Here is a 10,177-nt window from a genome sequence, read left to right as displayed (position 1 = left end):
TTTCTAAATATCACTTTGGCTGCTATATGGAAAATAGACTGTTGAGAGAGCAATATGCAATGGAGAGTGAACAGATATGAGCTTACGTTGGTCCAGTGAGAGGTGTTGGTGATTTGGTCAAAGGTAGTAAGAGTAGAAATGGTGAGAAGTGACTGGTTCAGGATATATTTTGTATTTGGAACCACAGGATTTACTGAGGAATTTATTGTGAGATATGAGGGGAAATGAAATATTGTGGAAGAATCCTTAGAGTTTTAGGCCTGAGCAACCAGAACAATGGAAATTACATAAATAAGATGGAAAAGCTATAGGTAAAGCAGATTTGAGAGGAAAATCAACGAATTATGTTTTGATATATCAAATAGATGTCAAATTAAAGGTTGAATATAGTAGTCCAGAGCTCAAGCTGGAGCCAGAGATAGGAATTCATAACTTTTCAGCCTATGTATAACATTTAAAGCAATTAGCTTGTATTATGAGGTTTGAAGTTTCCAAATTTATAAATGCAGTAAATACATATAATCTGTTCTTATTCAGTTATGAAATATTTCTAAAGTGTTGACTGTAATCTACGCACTGTGTTAGATCCTAAAAATACAGCACTGAAAGCAAACATTCAAATATAAATATATAGCATTAAATAATTTCTACGTTTTCCATTAAATATTGCTTCAAATATTACAGTAGTCATAAATTGTATCACTCAACTTGGCAAATAAATGTTATTTGATTCTTTTACATTAATTTAGTTCTCTTAATTAGTTGATTTAACCACTTTGAAAGCAAAAGCTGTGTTACTTTAAAATATATGTACATATTATACATGATACTTGTCACAATTCTGGAAACATTAAGTATCCAAAGAATATTTATTAATTGATTTCATGATCACTTTAATTGTTCACGGCAGAAGTATTTTGGTCACGATGATCTTTGTCTTTTGCATGGATTACACAAATAACTTATCTCATGAGAATGTTATCAAGATCTGGTCCCTAACTCTAATTTTTTTTTTCACTCTATCACCCAGATTGGAGTGCAGTGGCAAGCTCCCAGCAACCACAGCCTCGACCTGCTGGGCTCCGGCAATCCTTCTGCCTCAGCCTTCCAAGTAGCCGGAACTACAGGCGCTCGCTACCGTGCCTGACTAGTTTTTGATTTATTGTAGAGACAAGGTCCCGCCAAGTTGCTCAGGCGGGTCTCAAACCCCCAGACTCAGGCAATCCACTCGCCTTGGCCTCCCAAAGTGCTGGGATTACAGGCTGAGCCACCTACCAAACCCGGCTCCTAACTCTAATTTTAAAAGGCTGTGATAGATTTACTTTCTTCACTTCCAATAGTGCCAAGTTATTTTTCTTTATTTTATTCACATACATATATTTCCTTCAATTTTCAGTCAAATTCTCTGTAACTTAAAGTGTAATTGCCAGGCTAGCAATACAGGCTATTCTAAAGAAAAAGATAGACGTGCTAAAAGACATATACTTAAAGCATTGAATTTTGGATAATGGCTATTCATTTAAAAAAAAATTGATGGTCCTATTCACTCTTGAGGATTTTTTATATTATGAATGTAAATTTCTAGAAAATGTCTGATACCTGAACAAAAACTAAATCTGTTTTTTCCTAAATTCTAATGTATTAATATGTAATATGTATTATATAAATATACTTTTGCATATAATATATACATAAACCTGAATGAAATTGGTTTTCTAAATATTGACATGACTCATTACTTTTGGTTTAGCCAAATATTTTTATTTATATATGTATGTATTACGAAATATATTTATAAGGTTAAATGCTTTTGTCACAGGTTATTGCTCTAATATAAATTCCAATTATCTTTTTAAATGTTTCCAAATGGTTTTGAAAATTACTGAAACAATAATGTTTCATGCTTCAATGTTAAATCAAATCATGCACTATCTTTCCTGCAGCTGTTATGCTAGCCTTTAAAGATGCAAGACAAAATGTTGCTGAAGTTGAGTCACCAAAAAATGGCTTAGAAGAAAATCATTCTAAGGATACATTGTGTTCAGGTGATAATGAAAGTAAATTACAGCCGGGCTAGGTGGCTCAGCCTGTAATCCCGCGCCTTTGGGAGGCTGAGGTGAGTGGACTGCCTGAGCCCGCGGGTTCGAGACACGCTTGGGCAGCGAGACCTCATCTCTACAATAAATCAAAAAATCAGCCGAGCGTGGTAGCGTGCGCCTGTAGTTCGGACAACTTGGAAGACTGAGGTGGAAGGATCGCCGGAGCCCAGCAGGTCGAGGCTGTGGTGGCTAGGAGCGGCCACTTCACTTCAGTCTGGGTGACTGAGTGAGACTCCAACTCAAAAAAAAAAAAAAAGAAAGTAAGTTACGTCATGAAGGAACATGAGTAGTGAGCAAAAAATGAAGGAATCCAAAATATCTGTGAAGAAATCAATAAATAATTCAAAGAAAAAAATGACCAAGATGGAACTTGGACCCAAAGCAGTGGACATTCCAAATTCTCCATCGAAGCCTTCAAAAAATGATCCTATGGTTTCCTCTAAATCCAAGAAGACTTCTGCTGACCCAAAACTGAAAATAGTAAGTCAAATCAAAAGAAAGAAAAGGTCTGATAGCTCGCTTAGTGGTAGTAGTGATGGCGAAGAGAAATTACATGAAGAGGAGTATTTTGATGGTAGCATAGAAGAAAGGTTTTACAAACAGTCTTCCATGTCTGAGGAAGGTGATAGTGGTGATGACTTCTTCATTGGGAAAGTAAGACGGACACGAGAGAAGGATAGTAGTTGTCATTCTCCTGTTAAGGAACAAAAATCTCTCCAAAAAGTGTTACACAAAGAAGATACACATGAAACTCATTGGGATATAAGAAGGGAAAAAAATAAGCAAAGTACAGATGCCAGGAAGCTAGAGTCAGTATTTTTTCACACTTTATCTGGATCTAAAGGCTCTAGAATGTAAGGCTATTTTTCTGTTATGAAATAATTATTAGTTATTTTTTTTAAAGATAAGAAATATCTACATGTACTTACAATGAGGGAAGGGACTGTAATTCTACTTTGTATGACTCATCCTGTTTTTAGACTTGGCCCCCTCCAAGTTGATAGTGGGATAATATATATTAATATACATCTGGCATTGCCACATTAGTCTAGCTTCATCAGAAAATGAGACGTTGTAGCCAAATAATGTACTTTCTAATTTAAGTTTTATTCCTTCAGTTTTCCAAGTTTTGAGTTCGTTTTTGATGACCCACGTTTGAAAACATTTTATATATCTCTCTTTTTAAACAGAATTTTCTGAAAGTATATGGTTCTTTTTGTTTTTTGTTTTTGTTTTTTGTTTTGATAACACAGGACCATTCTTATAAACTTCATTTTACTGTCTACTCCCATTTCAGTATATGAGAGGAGATAAAAAAATACTTGGAATTTATTTATTAAAAATTGTGTATTTATTCTTCCATGTTTAAACTTCAGGCAGCTTCAAAGTACTCTCCATTTGATGCACTACGCCTATTGAGACGATTTTTCCACTGCTCAAAACAATTTTTTAACTTGACGGTTTTGATGCCATATAGTTTTTCTGCTTTTTTTTGTTTTGCCTCTTCCACTTGAAGAGAACATTTCCCTTTGAGGAAACATCTTGGAAAGAAACAAAAAAAAAATAAATCGCTGGGGCAAGAGCTGTTGAATAAGAAGGGTGGGCACGGGGGTCATGCCATTTTGGGTCAAAAACTGTTGAGCACTGAGCATGGTGTGAGCAGGAGTGCTCATAAGTCACCCATCACAGAGTGGGCAAATGGGTTGGAAGATCTCAACAAAAAATTCACGGAAGCCAAACACAGCCTCTCACAACAATGCTAGCTGATACACTGATGCTGATGGGTTTCTAAAAGCCTAGTGGATAAAGCCTTTACTACAAGGGGCCTGCCCTCCAAAAGATGATTCTGTTTTTTGTGGGTCTCCCCTGGTATAAGGCTGCTTCCCTTAAAACTGGGTTTTTCCAGAATACCTTATATTCGGTGATGTTGCTGTCTCCATCCCTGCTGGTAACCACCACTTTTCATAGCTCTTCTGTTAAAAATCATTAAGTTTAACTTCGTGTATAATTCTAATCTGATAGAGGATATCTTCACAACTTAGAACGAAGATTATGGTTACCAAATTTCTTCATAACAGCTGTTTTCTTCACTAAACTGTTTTTGTAAATTTTTGTAAAGCACGAATATTATTTAATGGAATAGAAAAATGTGGTGTAGAAATTTTCCAAACATGTAAGAGTATGGAAAAGACATAAAAATATCTTTGGAGCCTTAAAAATAATTAAAATATTTACTTATAGCTTCCAAACCTACCTCAAAAAGCTATCTTTTTCCTCTGCATTTGAAAATAACACACTACTATCCCTTCCCTTTCCCATTAAATATAGATCTTAATTTTTGTTGTACGAGACTTATTCTTCTATGGGAAAACTTTAGGAATTCTCTATCTAGATAGTCACCAAGAGTAGACACAAGGTAACCAAGATAGGATATTTTTCCGTTGCAAGCAAGGATATTTTTCAGTTGCAAGTCTCTGTAAGGCTGATGAGAGAAAAAGAATCTCATGTGTCTATAGTAATATTGGAGTCTAACAACTTATGATGTAGTTAAAACCTGTAGTTTTCCTAATTTTATTGATTGCCGGTGGGATGAAAGAGTATGATATGCCTTGAATGAGTTTTATCATCAATTTTATTATGTTATCTTCTTAAGATCAGAGGATTTATTTATCTTTTAAAAATCATAATACTGTTTTTCTTCTTTTAGAGATTACAAAGAACAGTCTCCAAAGAGCAAAACCCTTGGTATGCGTTAAGGCTACCTAACCTTCATTTGCAATTAAATTGTGTTTTACCAAAGTAGAAGGATGAAAAATTATGGTTATTTGATATTGCCTGAATGAATTATGTACCCACAGAAATGGAAAGAGAGCATTTTGCTATTATCAATATAAGTTTTTATTGTTTCCCTATGTGCTGCCAATGCAAAAGATTTAGACAAAGTTTACCAGAAAAAAAATATATCTATTTAACTTATGTTGAATTAAACCAATACTTTTTAAGTAGACAATTATACTTTAATCACTTATTGCCATGCCATTAAACATTAAGTAACAAGTTATTTACTCTCTGAGTTGAGAATAAGATCAGAGTACTTTCAGATAAATTTATAACAAATCAAAGTTTACTCTGCTTGGGAGAGCTGACTTCTCACACAGTACCAGACTTTCTCTGACTTAACATAATAAAAGCTTATTTTTCTTATTCACATCACAGTCTATCGAAAATCAGCAGAAAGTCTCTGTTCTACATGGTCATTCAAGGATCAGGCTTCTTCCATCTTTTGGTCCCTTTCTCCTCCAGATTGTAAATACTCTCCTGTGGCGGTCCAGCCCCACAAGGGTAGTGAGATTTCTTGAAGGAGAGACGGATAGGCGAAGGACAAAAATATTATACTCGGACACCTGCTTCCCGAACAGATGATATTTAATGTTAGCTAAGGGAAAGCTTTTATACCATTTGTAAAGGGACAAGACAAAGAAAATTCCTTCATGTACATATCCTCTAAAAGTTACCACCATCTAGTGGTCTTAGCAACAAACAAACCAAGAACCCTGTAAACATTCAGACAATGAGTCTTATTCAAAAGGCCAAAGATGATAGTTTTAGTCCAAAGTCCTGAATTACAGTCCTTGAACTGTCTCCAGAAAGTTTCCAAGTGTAAAGTTCTTCATGCAGCAGTAATTTTCCTTCTGGGGCTTTATGGCATTCAGAGCTTTGTAATCGCCTTTCTTGTCCAGGTGTCTTCATTACTTTTCTCTTATCCTACAGTGCTTACTTCTAAAGAGAACTCAAAAGAATCTTTTAGTAATTTTTCCCAGGCCCCCAAGGTTGCTTTCTGTCTTTAGCTAAGTTATCATAAAAGTGTCTGATTAGCATATTATGAGTTCAGTGAAAACCCACTCTAAATGTTAACTTAGAGTTTTAACTATTGAATTAAGTAAAAACCTTAACGATTAATCTTTATCCTAAGTCAGTGAAAACAGTGTTATAAATCACCCACATAACTTCTAGATAAGTGTTAGAACTTATAATGAATTCATAATGAACTTACTATAAACTTGTGCTTCTAAAAACCTTATGTCTAAACACTAAATTGCATAATCCTAAATCAAATGAGTGAATATACTTATATCATTTATTACTTAAGCAATATCTAGTAACTTATAACCAAGTGAAAGAAAGCATTCTTGATGTGCTTCAGAGTTTAACCCTTGCATATGTTAGAAAAGGCCAAGCGGCATAGTGGGAAAATGGAAAAATGAACCATGACATTCTCAGGTTAGCTGTGAGTACTTCGCATAAACATGCCATTTTCTTCTTCCACGACTGCACAGAATTCTTTGGCGGTACCAAACAGCAAAGGTGGAAGACAGAAAGGCCTCAGCTTCCCAGGCTCACCCTGCAGCCCAGGGTCTTCAGTCCACCTGGACACTGTCAATCAGGTGAACCTCCAAGGCCAGCTCCCAACACTCTCCATTTGCTAATAGAAGAACAAGGAGTACATGGAGAATTTTGCAGGAGGTTTTCATGAGCCTCTCCTGAAAGTGGCAGAAATCAGTTCTGCTCACATGTCCAGTATTCAGTCACAGGACCCTTACCACAAAGGAGCTGGGAAATGCCATCTAGCTGAATTTCTTGAGCACATTAACTTTTACTGCCACTGACCATCCTTTCTATCACCAGATGCCAATTTCATGTTTCTTCCTACACATAGAGCAGCATACTTACCTCTTTCTCAGGAAAGCCACCCCAAAATTGCATCTAGTCACTACATCTAGCTCAGAGACTGGAATCACTGGGTGATGATATGGTGCTTTCTATCAGATGTCATGAATGGGACTCCTCAAAGTCAGGTGACATTTGTACTAAAAGGAAATACATATCATGGTGTACCAACGTATACCAAGGTAACCACAGTAAAAACTCTCAGTTAAGGAAAAAATGGAAGGCACATAATAGGTCCCCTACCTGAAATTCTGCTAAGCAAAGAGTCTGAAGGCTCTGAGAAGAATTTCCTTATCCATTAATGGCTCTATGGGGTCCCCGGCTGCCTTCTTGGGAGGGTCTTTGTTTCTTGGCCATATCTGAAGTGAGTATTTAGTATATCTTCCAAGTCACTGGTACAAAATAAGGTCCTGGAGACTGTTGAAGTCTAATATCAAAGGTTTTTTTCCAGCCTAAACTTTTGATTTCTTTCACTATATTCTTCCTCAAAAACTTAGTGGATTTTTGACCTTTTTGTTTCTGTTAGTCCATCCATGTCCTAGTGACCACACTGAAAATTCTTTCCTAGTTCTCAAACTTGCTTTATTTATGTGTGATTGTATTTTGTTTTGTTTTTTTCCTACCCCCACTGTCATTCAATGTCTGCTGCATTAAGACTGACCAGGTTTGGATGGGAAGGCCATACCTTATTCTTATCTCTGTTCAGGACTAAGTCTCTGTGGGCCTATATTTCTTAAAACTATTCTCAGTGTTACATCTTACTACTTGGGAGGCAAAAGCTTTTCTAAATCTTAAGTTCTCTAATATGTAGACTCTTTCTTCTGTCAGTTATTTTTTTGTTTCCCCCTGGTACAATTGTCAAGGACAGCCAATACTATACTAGTTTATTCTTTCCAACCATTTACCCTTGTACTGCAAACTCCAAAGGTATGTGGCCTGCTTCCCAAGTTATCACTGGAAACAGTTTTACCTATTTCTTTAGCACATAGGTTGCTCACCTTCCAGTCCTAGGTATTCATTTCCTTACCATCTACCATCAAACTACTGAGCCAGTGCCAAATTTTTGTGTTCTTAAAATGACTGTACCATACTTCAGAGTACCAATTTTATTATTATTCTTAGTAGACTACCTACTATAACAAGTAGCTACCAAATCTCAGTGATTTATTGCTTATCCATCCATCTGTGTGCTCATTGTCTCATTCCATCATTGTGTCTCTGCCTCCTTTATATCCTATGAATTCTTTTCATTCATTGGTGCTAGAAAAAGAAATGACAGAAAATCAAATATGAGACGTTTATGGTCCAGGCCTTTTACTCACATTTCATTGGCCATACCACTGTTAGTTATATGGCCTCACCTAACTGCAGCAAGAATAGAAAATATATTCTGGTTTTACACCTAGAAGGAAAATAATACAGGGTTTGACAAAAACATGGCAAATATACCTCATTTACCATATATTCACAAGCATCTGGTAACTATAAGTACAAGGCACTTCTACCTTTTTCTCAATGAGAAGAGCCAAATAAAAAGGTTTTGTGTTTTCTTCTTTTGCTTAGCTTTTATATTTAAAATATCAGTTTATTTACACATACAACTTTAAAATATATAACATAAAATAATGCATTCATTTGGAAATATTGCCTTATTTAAATCATATTTTTCTTGAGACAGTTTTATTTAAACTTTTCATCACTAGAGCCACTCTGAATAATCTAACAGATTCCTAGAGTAAATGTGATTTGTACAAGATGTAGGATATTTTTATTTCTGTCTAGAAGGTGTTTTAGAAATGTTATCCCAAACTGGATACTTGATGTAAAACATTATGGCATGTGCGTTTTAAAGAGGTCTTCAAAAGACTGTTGGCAATTATGTCTAACTTACAATGGAGAAATTATACACCCCAAGCACTAATTAATAAATCTGTTATTTTTTTCTTTCTGATTCCATCAGCTAAGTTTTATAAGCATCCAAAATATGCATTGACTCATGTCTTTTCATGCTAATATATCTTGCTCAAACAGTCCTTGAACAGTATATGTTCAAAATCATAAAAAGTGCCTCATAATATAAGATACTGTAGTAACTGGAATACAGGTTGTCACCCTCATATCTGGAGGATAACATAACTAAAAAAGAACTTTATTTTGCATTTTTTTAGTAGACTTAATAATTTACCTTGCAACAACAACTTTTGATTCAATAACAGAACAGAGTGGAACCAACTTATAGCCCTTTAAAAAATAAATCAATCAAATCAGCATTGTCAGATTCGGTCTCTTAGCTAAGACATGAATTTTTTGGCTACATCTTCTCCATACACAGATACCGTGCTATTGATGTTCCTTGGAAAATACAAGATGTCGGGTTTTCAGGCCTTTTATGTTCGCTGTAACTGAGGCTTCTTTCTTTTTGTCACTGTTAGTAAGGCAGCACAGCATATACTATGAGGTACTTGATAAACATTTACTTACAAGGGTTAGAAAGTATGTGTAGCAAAATTGATTGCTCCTGTGTAGATTTTTAATTCCAAATTATTGTCTGTTGGACTTCAATTTTAAATTGTAAGGTACTTCATTTAAGAAAATAAAATTTAATTGTTTAGCACTGGTTTGCAGAAGATGAAATCTATTTCTCCTGTATGTTCTTTGAGTATATAGCTAGTTTAAAGTAATTTTGTTTTCTCTTTCTAGGTTTTCCACAGAGTGGACCTCTCAGATCAAGAATCAGTTTAGTAAGAAGCCACAAAGAGGACTTGAAAATACAAAACAGCAATTGTAGCTCCCTCTTCGTCCTTCATGGGAAGCAAGCAAAAAGCAAAAAGAACAACAATCTAAAATTGCTGTTTCAGGGGGGAAAGATTACATTTGCTGACTGATTAGTGCCTCTTTTTGTGAACTTTTCCATCTAAAAATTATTATTATTTTTAATTAGCCTATTATTTAAATTTGAATGAGTCTATTGGGGAAGAGAATTATAGAATGCTTTTTAAATTTTTTTTATTTTTTAAGTAATTTCAAATTACGTTTACATTTTTTACAAATCAAATTTGTAGTTAAGTTGACTTTTAATAATATCCCCCATACTGTTTCCCCTATAAAAGAATTTGGGTATCATAATGATCTCCGATTTTCTCATGTGTGTTTATCATAATGTATATTTTACTGATTCAGCTGTTTTTTTGCCTTGAAAATATTGGCAATGTGGAAAACTGTCAGGGGAAGGGGGATGGGACTGGCAGTTGAGGGAAACTGCTGGGGGGGCATACCTCATCAGCAAGAGTACCTCCATGATCAATGTTTAAATCCTACCAAACCCTGAATTGTACCCCACATCTTTATAA

General features: G+C 35.2%; 1 pseudogene; it reads left to right on the top strand.

Annotated features, from left to right (window-relative positions):
- The first annotated feature begins 1,418 nt into the window (after positions 1-1,418).
- Positions 1,419-9,712, top strand: LOC103266261 (annotated as a pseudogene).
- Positions 9,713-10,177: the final 465 nt, after the last annotated feature.

This window comes from Carlito syrichta, unplaced genomic scaffold (assembly GCF_000164805.1).
Source record: "Carlito syrichta isolate Samal-C Ts95f unplaced genomic scaffold, Tarsius_syrichta-2.0.1 Scaffold307113, whole genome shotgun sequence".
Classification (NCBI taxonomy): Eukaryota; Metazoa; Chordata; class Mammalia; order Primates; family Tarsiidae; genus Carlito; species Carlito syrichta.
The sequence above is the reverse complement of the archived record's forward strand: the minus strand, read 5'-3'. Positions and strand labels throughout refer to the sequence as shown.